The 14,325-nt window shown below is 33.0% G+C and overlaps 1 protein-coding gene and 1 long non-coding RNA gene across 2 annotated transcripts in view; one reads left to right on the top strand and one right to left on the bottom strand.

Annotated features, from left to right (window-relative positions):
* clvs2 (clavesin 2) overlaps positions 1-14,325 on the top strand; it is a 50,140-nt gene that overhangs the window by 9,339 nt on the left and 26,476 nt on the right.
* On the bottom strand, positions 2,341-5,524 carry LOC141379416 (uncharacterized). Its single transcript, XR_012396018.1, has 3 exons — positions 4,497-5,524; positions 4,377-4,416; positions 2,341-4,180 (listed from the first exon to the last, which is right to left on the bottom strand). It is a non-coding gene; the product is annotated as an uncharacterized lncRNA (long non-coding RNA).

Here is a 14,325-nt window from a genome sequence, read left to right as displayed (position 1 = left end):
GTCCACCTGTGTTTGTTGCCTCATTAAAACATACATGGCACATTTCACAATATACAGGTTAAACTAACAAACGTGACAGTAAAAAAGACGTTAGGCCTCTTCGGAGGTGCTGAATAAAATTATAATCCGTATATCCCACATCTTGCATTCTGACGATGAGATGAGGTACTCCATGGCTGGTTTCATTAGCTGAGAGCTCTATAATGCCAGTTTCGTTTTCAAAATAAAAGTCTTACATATTTACATATATACATACACACATACACACACACACACACACACACATATATATATATATATATATATATATATATATATATATATATATATATATATATATATATATATATATATATATATATATATATATATAGTTATATATATAGTTATATATATATATAGTTATATATATATATAGTTATATATATATATAGTTATATATATATATATATATATATATATATATATATATATATATATATATATATATATATATATATATATATATATAGTTATAGTTATATATATATATATATATAGTTATATATAGTAAATATAATACAACTTAAATTAAATATAAAAAATAAGTGGAAAATTGTCATTATTGTAATTTCATTTAGAAAAGTTATGGCCAATGAGATGCATATTATTGATCTCTTGTGGATCGTCAAGAGTCAGGGAATTTGCACTCACAGGGTTCACATCAGAATGAGGAAACAATGGTGTGTTTGAGGCTCACGCATGTCATTTCTATGTACTGAATTCTTACTATTAAGCTATGCTTAGGTATATCCACGTTTTTATTATATAGCACCTTCAAAGGCTGGACATGCACACATTGGGTGTAATTGTAGTAGTCTTTTAAGAATATATTGATTTAACTTTATGCTGTGTTGTTTCAACCCATATTTGGGTGAAATATGGCCAACCACTGGGCTAAACACTGTATTTTTTTCATCGCCGCTGGGTTTATTAACATTTTTCCCAAAATTGGATTAAAACAACCCAGCATTTTATTTGAAAAAAGAAAGCTTCTTTTAAAAGATCCATTTCCTTTCATTATAGTGAAGTAAACCACATATTTTGACTTTAATTTACTGCTCAAATTTCAGTTCTGGCATCTGATGACAGAAGGAAATGTCATCATTTAATAACCATCATGTTGTTCTGAGCCTGTGCTACATTCTAAGCAGTTACACTCTAAAAAATGCTGGGAAGTGTTAATCCATGCAACATTTGGTCAAATAGCATTGGGTTGACACAACCCAGCATTTTATTAGAATGTACAATCAGTGATGGTCTGGTGCTGTTTAGACCCCGTTGACTTTCTGTATTGACAAAAGTTGAACCCTTACTTTATTGAAATTTTCTATATTATTTTGATTTCTGCAGACTAAAGAAAGGAATGCAGGTTCAAAACATCACACAAGTGAGTCAATAATATAATATAATATAATATAATATAATATAATATAATATAATATAATATAATATAATATAATATAATATAATATAATATAATATAATATAATATAATATAATCATTTTCTTCATATTTTTTTTAAATGAATGATCCTTTTAACCACAAATAAAGTGCATAACTTGACGATTTATTTGTAATCCTCAGAGCTGAGTGCTTAATACTTTTATAACTACTAACGATGAACTTGTGGATGACGTTGTCATAAAGACCTCTGAAACCACCCACAATGTTCCAGTGTATTTGCATGGACACTCATCATGTACAATACACAAAATCTATTGTAACACCGCTATGACACATAACTGAGCAGCAGTCATCCATTGTGCAATAAAATGGTCAGCATGCGTTTAACAAGAGCTAATCTGCGCATAGACATCGTCCATTTCCAGAAGCAGCCTCTTGAAAGCCCTCATTTAGACATGGCTCCTTTGAGGAGGGCTTGGGTCTGATATGACATGTAGGCAGTTGCGGAGTGAGGCCTGTTGACTGAATATTAATGCGGGTCCATGATGAGCCTATTCCACATTCCAGTGCCTCTTCAGACAGATTAGCCGGTGAATAATTGATCGCCGCCATTAGCATCTCGCATCCACAATGTGCTGTTCACATCGAGTGGGACATCGCTTTTGTAGCCGCTTGAAAGGGAAACAATAGCGTAGATTGAGGGGAAAACAGCCACAGCTAATTAGTTACAGTTCAAAAGAGTGCTCATCAGTTAGCTTGTGTGCCCAAGTCATCGTTTACATGTGTAAATATTTACAGGAATTCAGATTTGTTTTGCATTTCTCATCTGATTTGCATGCTTCAAAATGTTACTAAGAATGACTTCTGCAATGAAAGATTACGGTCATCTTTTAGTGTCTTTTTTTTTTGAGAGAGAATTATTATAATTAATTATTATAATTTTTAACTAAATTTGACTCAAAATTACATAAAGACATACCGTTTAAGTCAAAATGATTAGCCCTGCTGTGCTTTTATTGTATAATTTTTTTATTTTTCTAATATTTCCCAAATGATTAGATTTGTAGAAAATTCCCAAGTGGAATTTTTCACAGTATTTGCTATATTATTTTTTCTTCTGGGGAAAGTCTTATTTGTTTTATTTTGGCTAGAATAAAAGCAGGTTTTAATTTTTTAAAACCATTTTAAGGTCAATATTATTAGCCCCCTTAGGCAATATATATAACATTACACAAGATGCATATTTTGAATAAATGCTGTACATAAAGTAGATTTTGCATGAATTTGTGAGTGTGAAATATGAGCCATTTCCTAAATTAAGAATAATCTTTCGTTATTTAAAAATGAGTTCTGTTAAGTTTTGTTACCCATGGTCTTGTGTGATATATGGCTCCAGTTTAACGATCTAGGCCAGGGGCCACCAATCTCGGTCCTGGAGGGCCGGTGTCCCTGCAGGGTTTAGCTCCAACTTGCCTCAACACACCTGCCTGGATGATTCAAGTATACCTTGTAAGACCTTGATTAGCTTGTTCAGGTGTGTTTGATTAGGGTTGGAGCTAAAATCTGCAGGACACCGGCCCTCCAGGAACAATTTTGGTGACCTCTGATCTAGGCACAAAGTCTAAAGTGCATGAAAAAAAGTGTTAAAGGCATGTCTGATTCACTTTTGCTATTTTAAGTACAAAAAAACATGTTCTGCACCCTGGTGCATGGTCTAACAGAGTTGTGCTTATTCTCTTAATGAGTTTTGGGTGTGTTTTGAGTATAAGCTGCATTAAACAAATTCAAGTCTCATCTCCCATTTCCTTTAAGAGTCGTGATATGGCGCATTTGCTATTAAATGGCGACTTTGTAAGTGAAAAAAATGAATGCTTCATTAGCGAGAAAACAGTTAAACAGAGCATCTGCAGCGCGAAGATAAAGAATGAGCCTCCTCCATTCTGTCTCTTTACTTTCTCTTTACTTTATTTTAACTCTTTACTCCTTTACTTTCATGGATAAGGAAACAGTGTTGTGCGCACTCCACTGAACACATCCATCAGCCTATATACTGTCATTAGTTTCATTTGTTAAGCACAAAGATTTGTTTCCAAACTATTTGTAAATTCAGTTCTAATTTCCAGCAAATTAATAAATGAACAATGATAACGAAGTATGATCAAAAACTGAGTTATATCCAAACACACGTCCTATTCTTATGCCCCATATGGTAATGTATGCGTCAACAAAACCTGACAGGTGGGCAAATCTAAACTTTTTTTATTAAAACAAATATAAATATGCATATAATTATTAATACTGCTAATAATAATAACATTATACAAATGCAACTTGTCATGAATAAACTGAAAAAAGCCCCCCGACATGAGAGGTAGTGGAGGCAGTGGTTTTTATATTTATGTAGAAAATAAAAATTTTTGTAACATTTTTATCCCTCAATTTTTTTATTTTTTTTTATTTATAAAGATATTTGTGTATTGCTGTACATACTGTGTGTATTAAGCAGTGTGTAAGAGTTTTGGACCTGCATAGAGGTATAACAAACGCACTCTGCGCTGGACTTTAGACTTTTAGTGAAGTTTATTTCAGTTCCTGAAAATAGCAACGCATCAACAATGCGCCTTAACACACCTCTGTTTTAGATCAGCACACCCAAGAGTCCACAATGTGGTGCAGATGGATTTGCTATTTAAACAACGTGAAGCAAAACGAGAAAATTACTGTCGCGCTGGTCTTAAAATAACAACAAATCACGCCATACACGCCTTGCGCCTTATTGAGCCGGGTGTATAATATTTAGTGTCCAAAAAATCTAAAATAGCAGAATACAAGAAGCATAATTGTTTCTTTTACAGTCTAAACAATAATATATACATGCAAAAGTACAGAGTTTCTGTTTTTTGGGTTTCAGTTTGGTTTGTAGCTTCACCAAACATCATTAAAATATAGTAGAGCACAAACATTTGCCACTATTTAAGCAGAATCACATCATAACTAAAGATCATACACTTTCTGACTTTTCAAATGGTTTCGTTTTCAGCCTCCCAACATGCAATTGTCTTTTTTATGTATACAGTATTTTATATTTTTAAGTTTTTAGATTTTGAATGTTAGTTTGACTGAATATTAATAAGAAGAAGGAACACATTTGTCACCATTTCAGCAAAATTTAGGTTTTAAATGAATTTGAGTTTACATGGAGGTGTAGCAATCAAACAAACAAATCAAACAAATTTTCAAAAGTTTGTTTTCAGGTTGCAAAAACATGATTGTCAATCAAAATGTTTAGGTTTTAACTTTAATAATTTGTGTCATGTAAGCACATTAAATAATCACAAAAACTATATTGTAACACAACTCTTTTAGAGTTCTTTTTTGATCACCAAATCAAGAAAGGCTGTTAGCAAGCTTTCTTAAAACTGAAATCAGATTTGCCATCACAGAAAAATAAATGCATTTTATAATTCATTCATTCATTCATTTTCTTGTCGGCTTAGTCACTTTATTTATCCGGGGTCGCCACAGCGGAACGAACCGCCAACTTATCCAGCAAGTTTTTACACAGCAGATGCCCTTCCAGCCGCAACCCATCTCTGGGAAAGATTCACACACACACACTCATACACTACGGACAATTTAGTCTACCCAATTCACCTGTACCGCTTGTCTTTGGACTGTGGGGGAAACCGGAGCACCCGGAGGAAACCTGCGCGAATGCAGGGAACATGCAAACTCCACACAGAAATGTCAACTGAGCCGAGGCACGAACCAGCGACCTTCTTGCTGTGAGGCGACAATACTACCTACTGCGCCACTGCTTCGCCCATTTTATAATATATTGAAAAAAAAATCTGTTTTGAAATTGTACAAAATCTACTCTTACATTTTTGACTTAAGAAATGACCCAAAAATTGGGTAAACAAATAAACTACCCAACAATTAAAAATAGCCCATAAATGACCCAGTTTGCTTAAAACAGGCTCAGCTAAGAATTCACCAACTTTTAAAATTCACACAACACAAACCCCAAAATGACCTCAAAATAAAATACATAAAATATATTGAAAATGAATAAACAATAAAATGAAATGAAAAATAAATAAATAAATAAACAATAAAATGAAATGAAATAAAATTAATAAAAAAACATATAAAAACAAATAAATAATGAAATACATTTTAATCAAATAAAATCAAATAAAAAACATAAAACAAATAAATAATAAAATAAAATGTAATGACATAACAATAAATAAATAAACAATAATATAAAATTAACTTAAATTAAATTACATTTTTTAAGATTTTAAAACAAAACAAAACAAAAAAGTAATAAATGACATGAACCAGGTAACCTAGCATTTTTGTAGTTCAGTTTATTTCATCTCTATTTCAATAGTGCTTTTACAATGTAAATTGCATCAAAGCAGCTGTCCAGAAGTACAAGTAACGTTTTACCCGTACCGTGCAAGGAGCCAGTAGCGTTTTGCTAAACACTTATAGGTCATAAGCTGAGTGCTAGAATGAGAGCTGTGATGCCCCATGGTTCTATTTAGACACTGACAAACCCACAGTCTGTACATTGAATCATTAAACATGACACTTAAAGCTTGAGGGAAAACCGCACAGCACTTCGACCTAAAAGTGTAGGGTCATGTAAAGCATAACGTCGGTCTGATGGCATTGTTCATATGGACATCTGTCTGCCTCAATCATCAGTTTAATGAAGCGTCAAAACCTTTTTATGACGACTCAGTGCTTTCCTTAAACTCTTTTTGGTGTTTTGGCTACTGTCAGTGAGTGAACAAAAGGACCAGTGATATGAGCAGGGAAGGCTGTGAAAATGTCTTTGATTGTTTAACCTTTCAATTGTTTCTTTAAAATTCCAGTGGTGGAAATTAAATTATACACTGTAAAACTCAATAAGTTAAGGCAACTCCATTTGAGGAAACCGATTGCAACAAACCATTTGAGTTCAAAAACTAATCTAAATGAGTATGGTGAACTTACTCCATTTAAGTTGAAGTAATGAGGGATTAACTCATTACCTTCGACAGTGCTGTGAACTTAATCCATTTGAGTAAATGAAGCAATTTGGCAATTAACCATTTTTTCAGAGGATGACAAGCTTTACAAGTTTTATTTTGGAGAAAAGTACAAAGCGCTGCAGTGTTGGTGTGTTCTGTGTTTGTCTGAGAAAACTAATCTTACCGAAATGTGAATATTCCATATCATAGCTGAAGCTGGTCAGCCAATTCTTGTCATGAGACTTGGGGTGCGTTCGTGGCCCAGGGTTCAATGGTGTGAGCGCATCACGTCATTTGTGTGTGCAAACTGCACACCTCCATTTGAAACAATAAACTTGTGCAAACTCTAGAAATACGCGATATGCCAATGGCCCCTAAAAGGCCGCCGTCATTTGTGATCTCCATCAGTTGATCTTCTTGCACAGACATGCTGGATTCACCTGCTTTGTTGACAAATGGGTTGCGGATCCATTCCTTGGCAGTTCCTTCACTGGGCCATTCCCCTTGGCAAAGAAACTTTCCAAAGACGTCTGTTTCTAACTCATTTTGCTGCTTTTGGGTTAAATCTGGGCGCTTAAGTGACCGAGATGTAAGCGAGAGAATAAGGTAATTTTTCAGAAGAAAAAACTTTTCAAAATAAAAGATCGGTGAGGACCACGATGGTTGAGGACCACTGAGCTAGGGGATAAAATGAACTAAGGCAACATGATCATTCTTCTAATTGTCCACTGCTTAGAAATTTTTTAAATATGACGCAACCCCCCACAAAGCTCGCTAAGGACACCTTGTGGCCCGGGACCCCCTTGTTGGTAACTGCTATACTAAAGTACCATTACTTGCCCAAAAATGTATTGCAAATATAGTAAAGCTATCTAAACTCATACTTTAAGGTACAAAGTAACAAAGTAGCCCTTTTAAAAGTATTTAAAAACATTGAATATTGTGTTGTGAAAATGATTCTACCTCATACTCTGCAAATTAAGATTGTAGCTTACATCAGTGCAATTTTCTTTTATGAGTGTTCCTATGTGTTAAATTGTTTGATATTCATGGGGAGTATCATTAAAAAGTGAAATTAATTTATTGTATACATCTATAATGACCTATCTGACAGAAAGAAGGTTGATGCGATTACATTCATTTATTATTTTTTCTTCGGCATAGTACCTTATTTATCAGGGGTTGCCACAGCAGAATGAACCGCCAACTCATTCATTCATTTTCTTTTTAGCTTAGTCCCTTTATTAATCAGGGGTTGCCACAGTGGAATGAAAGGCCAATTATTCCAGCTTATGTTCAGTTGCAACTCAGTTTAAGGCGACAATACTAAGCTGAAAAGAAAATGAATGTTTTGTTTGTTTTGCTTTATTTCATTTAATTTATTTTATTAAATTAATTTTCTTATTTTTTTATTATTATTGTATACATTTTTTGTTTTATTTTATTTTATTTTATTGTTTTGCTTCAGTTTTTTTTTTATATAATTATATTTATTTGATTTGTTTTGTTTGTTTTGCTTCATTTCATTTATTTTTTTATTATTATAAATGTTTTGTTTTATTTTATTTTATTTTATTTGTTTTGCTTTTATTTCCTTTATTTTATTTTATTTTGTATTATTTATTATTTTTAATTTAATTTAATTTTATGTCTTTTATTTTATTTTATTTTTATTATTATTTTATACATTTTTTATTTTATTTGTTTTGTTTTGTTTAGCATTATTTCTTTTATTTTATTAAATTGTTTTTATTTTGTTTTGTTTGTTTTGCTTCATTTCATTTATTTTATTTTTATTATTATTTGATTAAATTTTTTGTTTATTTAATTTAATTTGTTTTGTTTTATTTCATTTATTTGACCGGGATTGATTGAAGAAGCGGTGACGCAGTGGTGCAGTAGGTAGTGCTGTCGCCTCACAGCAAGAAAGTCGCTGGTTCGAACCTTGACTGGGTCAGTTGGCGTTTCTGTGTGGAGTTTGCATGTTCTCCCTGCGTTCAAGTGGGTTTCCTGCAGGTGCTCCGGTTTCCCCCACTGTCCAAAGACATGCGGAATATAGGTGAATTGGGTAGGCTAAATTGTCTGTAGTGTATGAGTTTGAATGAGTGTGTTTGGATGGGTTTCCCAGATGGGTTGCAGCTGGAAGGGCATCCGCTGGATGCTGGATAAGTTGGCGGTTCATTCCGCTGTGGCGATACCAGATTTATAAAGGGACTAAGCCGACAGGAAAATGAATGAATGAATGAATGAATGATTGAAGAGGCACGTTGATTGAAGGTTTGCAAAGAAATGTCATGCTCCCTTGTAAAATTAGTTTGCAGTATTTTGATACATTTGTGGCTGCTGTATTTTTTATTTTTTTTTTGATACACATAAAATCAAGGTATTTGGTATTTTATTTTAAAATACATTTCAATGTATTTTTGCCCATCCCTGGCCACTATTTGTGGAGGGCAAAGTATTAAAGAGAAAGAGCGAAGAACATGAACAGAAGGAAGAAGAGACAATACTTAAGTCCCTTATGTTCTCTCCTCTCTCTCTTTTCCTACCGAGTCCTTCGGATGAACTCGAATCTGTTGCGTTCCAAACCATGTTTTGTGCCAGAAATGATCACGTATGTAACAGAACTAATGGATTTTTTCATAGAAAGCCTCCCTGTTCTTCTTGGTAGCATGTTTATTGTTAGTTTCTAGCAGACCCATCTATCATATAGCAAATGGTGGTTCATAAAAGAGCTCTTGATGCGCAGAAAATGGCTGTTCTTAGCAAAATCAATAGACAGCAGCGTTGCTCCTGAGTAAGAGAAAGTGCTGCTGGCTTTCCTGGAGCAGTGCTTTTGTTGTTTTGAGCCTCTGTTGTTTTGCTTCTTTCCTTTGGACATGCCTTTTGTCTCTCTCTCAGTCTTGAGAAATAACCCACGCTTGGCAGCCAATCACAACAAGCCAATCTTCTCCTGCCCGCCCCATGCCGAGTTTCCCTGGCAACCTGTCCGAGCGCCATGCTATGCGCCCTTCCAGATGGGCTGTGTTCACAGAGAGAGACGCTCTCCTGTCGCTCAGCCACCATCGACGTATGTGTGTGTGTCTCTATGTAGGGCACTTAAAGCGCATCTTGAAAAGGACAGGAAGTTCATTGTGCTGACATGTAGCACACTCTGGCATAAAAGTCATTTTCATTGCACTGGGTTTTATTTTGCTGCTCCCCTGGGACTGACAGTTTGTGGAGGATCAGCAAGATTTGTTTTTACAATAATTTTATAAATATTATATAATACAAATATTATATATATTTATTATTTTATTCATTTTTAAATTTTATTTAATTTTATTCGTTGATTTTTTTGGGGGGGGGGTATTTTTATTGTTTATTATTATTATTATATTAATTTTTTTTTTTTACACTTTAAAGAATTTTAATTGATTGACCTAGACTGACATCATTTCAGACAAACATTTATTCCGTTATTGCTTTTATTATTTAGATTTAGTTTTATTTGTAGTAATTAATATTTTTACATTGGATTGTAAAGTTTTTTTTTTCTGTGCATTTATTGTGGAGTATTTGTAACATTTATTTGTATAATCATTTTATTTTATGTTTAAATCATTTGTTTTGTTTGATCAAATTTTGTTTATTTTTTATTTATTTTATTTGTTTTGTTTGTTTGTTTTTAATTCTTTTTTATTATATTTTATAAAATTTTTATATTTTATCATTTGTAGCTTCCACTACTCTTCCATAAAAAGTCATTTTCTTTGCACTGTATTTTTTTTCTGCTTCTCTGGGACAGACAATGTGTGAAGGATCAACTAGATTTTTTTATCATTAATATTACAAATATTATGTAATATAATAATTGTAATATGTATTATTTATATTTATTCTGTGTTATTTATTTTATTTTATTTATTGTTGTTTAGGTATTTGTTTGTTGTGGGTGTTTTTATGTCAGTTTAAATCATTTTAATTGATTGACCTGGACTTTTATCGTTTTAGACAAACATTTAATTTTGTTATTGTATTTTATTTATTTTTTTTAGATTTATTTATTTTTTTTTATGCCGTATTTAGTGTTTTTACATTGAATTGTAAAGTTTTGTTTTAGTCTGTACATTTATTTTGGAGTATAAGCAACACTTATTTAAATAAATCTTATTTTTTATTTTATTTCATGTTATTTGTATCGTTTTATTTAATTTATTTGATTTTATAAAATTTTATTTATTTAATATTTTATTTTATTTGTTTTATTTTATTCATTTTATTTTATTTAATTTTTTTTCCATGATTCTTACATATATATAGATGCAAGATCTATGGATGTGGAGAAAACAAATCCAAGTCCTATACAAGTACATCAGCTGATGACAACAGATGATTTAAAGTGCTTTTTATGGTACACCAACCTTACCTCACAAGTCATTTTTGTATTTCTCTCCAAAAACATATTTAATTTCTGGGTGGAAAATCCCTTTACGTTATCCATAGAAACAATTAAATATCGCCATTTTGTACGCTCTCTAATTTTAAGACATCTGATTCAGATCAATTTTCTTTGCTTGAACAGATTCAGTATGTGTCAGGTCAGAGGTTTATGCAATATTTATACAGCACTCTTTGTCCCATCAGCAAACACTGGAAAGCCTGATCCATGGATGGAGCTCCTTCTCAGTCCCTGTTTAATCAACAGTAATAGCAAGTAGCAAGTAATAGCAAGCTGCACATGGAGTAGGTTTGCGTCCCTCACGTCTAGTGTTGTAACGAACAATACATATTTATAAAGTGATAATATAAAAATGCAACATTTTATGATTCACTGATGTAAACATTACGATAAATTGAAGTTAGGTCAGATCTATAGCACTTTTTACAATGTCAGTTCTGTCAGAGCAGCTTTACTTGGATAAATAAAAGCCATAACAATATTTCAGATTATAGGAACATCATGCTATTATAAAATCAAATAAACAGGTGATAGATATTTTTCTGAGGTAATTAAATAAAAAAAATAGACTTTAATACACCAAAAATGAATAAAAACCTTAGGAATTCTGATTATTATATGCTGTAGTCTCTGCAAAAATTTAGTGGGACCACCAGAACGACCAATGGCTGAGTTACATAACAATGAACTCCACATATCGAGTTATAGGGTTAGCTTCCCCAAAAATGATAATTCTGTAATTAATTACTCACCTACGTGTTTTTTAAAATCCCCTGAGACCTTCATTAATCTTCAAAATACTAATAAAGATATTTAAAGTTAAATCTGAGAGCTCTCTCATCCTCCATTGACATCAACGGTCCTGAGACATTCAGAAAAAAGTCCAGAAAAAAATAAAACTTCAGTGGTTCAACTGTGATCATCAGAAGCTCCAAGAGCAAAGAAAAACTGTGCCAAACATTTTGTTCACTATAGATAAATTACCATGTTTGTAAACATTTAGGATGTAAGGTGCAAGGTGACAGAAAAAAAAAAGGAAGCGCTTGCATTTACAGCAAGGGAATGACACAGATGGTACAGAGTTTGTTGTTGTCTTAGAAATAAGTTATATTGATTGCATTTTATAAATATTATTTACATAATGCTTTCAGCATACTATAACTGCTTGTCACTCAGTGATAAGCACAGTTATTCTGCAAAATTAAAGTTAAAGTGAGCGGTGTTCGTCTAACTGGTCCCTTTGCGTAGCATCTCTTCCAATGGATATTGGATAAGACAAAATGGCCAAAATATGCAATCTCGTTGAAGCTCCAAGTGTTTTAACAAAAGAGAAGTTAAAGCCCTACAAGACTTTGGATGCCAACAATTTTGTTCTGTGTAGTCATGTGCAAGAAATAATGTTCCATGAAAAAAAACAAGGTTCTGCCTAGCCATAGACAAAGAAAAAAGACGGAGCTATACAACATAATAGATAATTATCAACAAGCAAAACAACTGTATTCTGACAGTGAACTGCACCTGTTCAGCAGGGTATATGTGAACTTACACATCAAGGTAAAGTAGGTTTTATATTCGTACATTCAGACTTTTTCCTTAATAATATAATTTCATAAAAGTATTATTTGCAAACTCTAAATAGCGAAATAATATTAGCACTCAATGACTATCAAAGTACAACATTGTCAAGTCAAATAAACAGTGTTAATGTTGTTTACACTTGCAGGTTATTTCAGACTGAGTATTTAAAGTGCCGTGGTAAACAATATTGTGAGTGTGTCCCGAATGTGTGAATATAAAACCAACTTTACCTTAATAACTTTAAGGTTTCATTCTAAGCATTCAGTGTCCACAGTTTAATTAACCATATCATTGCTGTTTTATTAATGCATATCATTGAAATCATTGCTGCAATCAAAAACGAGTAACGTGTATGATTCAGCATAGCGTGAACTTACCTGATATGAAGTGAGAACTGTAGAGTCAAGCATTTTTATTTAGGTCCTCATTCCATTCAGCTCCCTTTCAGCCAAAGACGTTTGTGGTTGGCATTAAAAGCAGTGTGGTGTATGGTAAAAGTTAAGAATTTGGCATCCTACTGCACAACATGACATGTTTGTTATTGCAACCCGTCTCTTTTTGCAACCGGCAACCCATGCGGAGTCATGTGTGACGTAGGTTGGTAATTCATCTTTATCTTCTCTCCCGCCTCAGGTCAGGGTGCGCATTTACTTGGTCAATATGAAATTTTAGATAGATAGAGCCAATAGAGCCAGCAGCACAACACACAAACTTCATATTGACTGTACACCTTAAAGCATGAAGTCATGAAATGCTTTGACAATGTTTTTGGTTGAACGTCTCTGGAAGAACAAATCAGAAAGTAATTGAAAATTTCAACAAATCAGCATGATTTATCATCAATTATGGTAATAGATTTGTTTTAAAATTGTACAAGCTGACATTATGGAGTCAATCTCTCAGTTTAAAAATAAAAAAAATGTGTCACAGTTCCAATGCGGAATGTCAGAATGAGTCTAATAATTTAAGTTATAAAAGCCAAATTCATCATATTATAAGTTGTTTTACATCCATACGATTAAAATTAACCACAGAATCAGCTGTCAGCTTTTTTCTGAATATCAGCTTGTGAATGTCTATGCAGCAGCTCAACAAACAGTAAATGAATACTAAGTAAGCTAGAGACAATTTGTCCATTTTTCTGTTTTGCTGATGAAAAAAATATTTTTCTTTTTATCAGCAATAATCTGTTTTCTTAATTGAGTGAGTTAGATTTTATGATTCATTCATAAAGACTGGATCACTTGCTTCATTTCTTAATGGATCAGATTGTAATATAAAGTGGGATGCTGACAACGGAGTGCGGATCCAAACATGGTTTATTATGCGAAGAAGGGTCAGGCAAGCAACAATTAACACAGGAGCAAACAGATGTATACAGGGAATCCAGAGACATGGTCAAAACACAGATGAATAGTCAGGACAGGCAGGCAGCTGACAACCTAAACAAACAAAACAATAAAGCAAAGGTCTAACACGAAAAGGCAAGGAAAACGTATCATAATGTTCACTGACAGTATAACAAGACTCAGCCAATTCTGTGTGTTTGTGCGCTGTATAAATAGTCCAGTAATCAGTCCATGAGCAGCTTCAGCTGTGAGTGTAATCAAACGGGATCAGGAACTGGTGTGATTGTGCAGTGCATGACTGGATCTTGTAGTCCAAATGATGGCACATTTGTAGTTCTATGCGATTTGCTTGTTTACTAGCAATCTGCCAGGATTAGATCGTTGGTGATGGTGACAGGTGTTTTGAACAAGTCATTTGACTGAATGATTCACTGAATCGAAGATTTAAAGGGATTGTTCACCCCCTAAAAAAATGAATTC

The sequence above is a fragment of the Danio rerio genome, chromosome 20, assembly GCF_049306965.1.
Source record: "Danio rerio strain Tuebingen ecotype United States chromosome 20, GRCz12tu, whole genome shotgun sequence".
Lineage (NCBI taxonomy): Eukaryota > Metazoa > Chordata > Actinopteri > Cypriniformes > Danionidae > Danio > Danio rerio.
The sequence above is the reverse complement of the archived record's forward strand: the minus strand, read 5'-3'. Positions and strand labels throughout refer to the sequence as shown.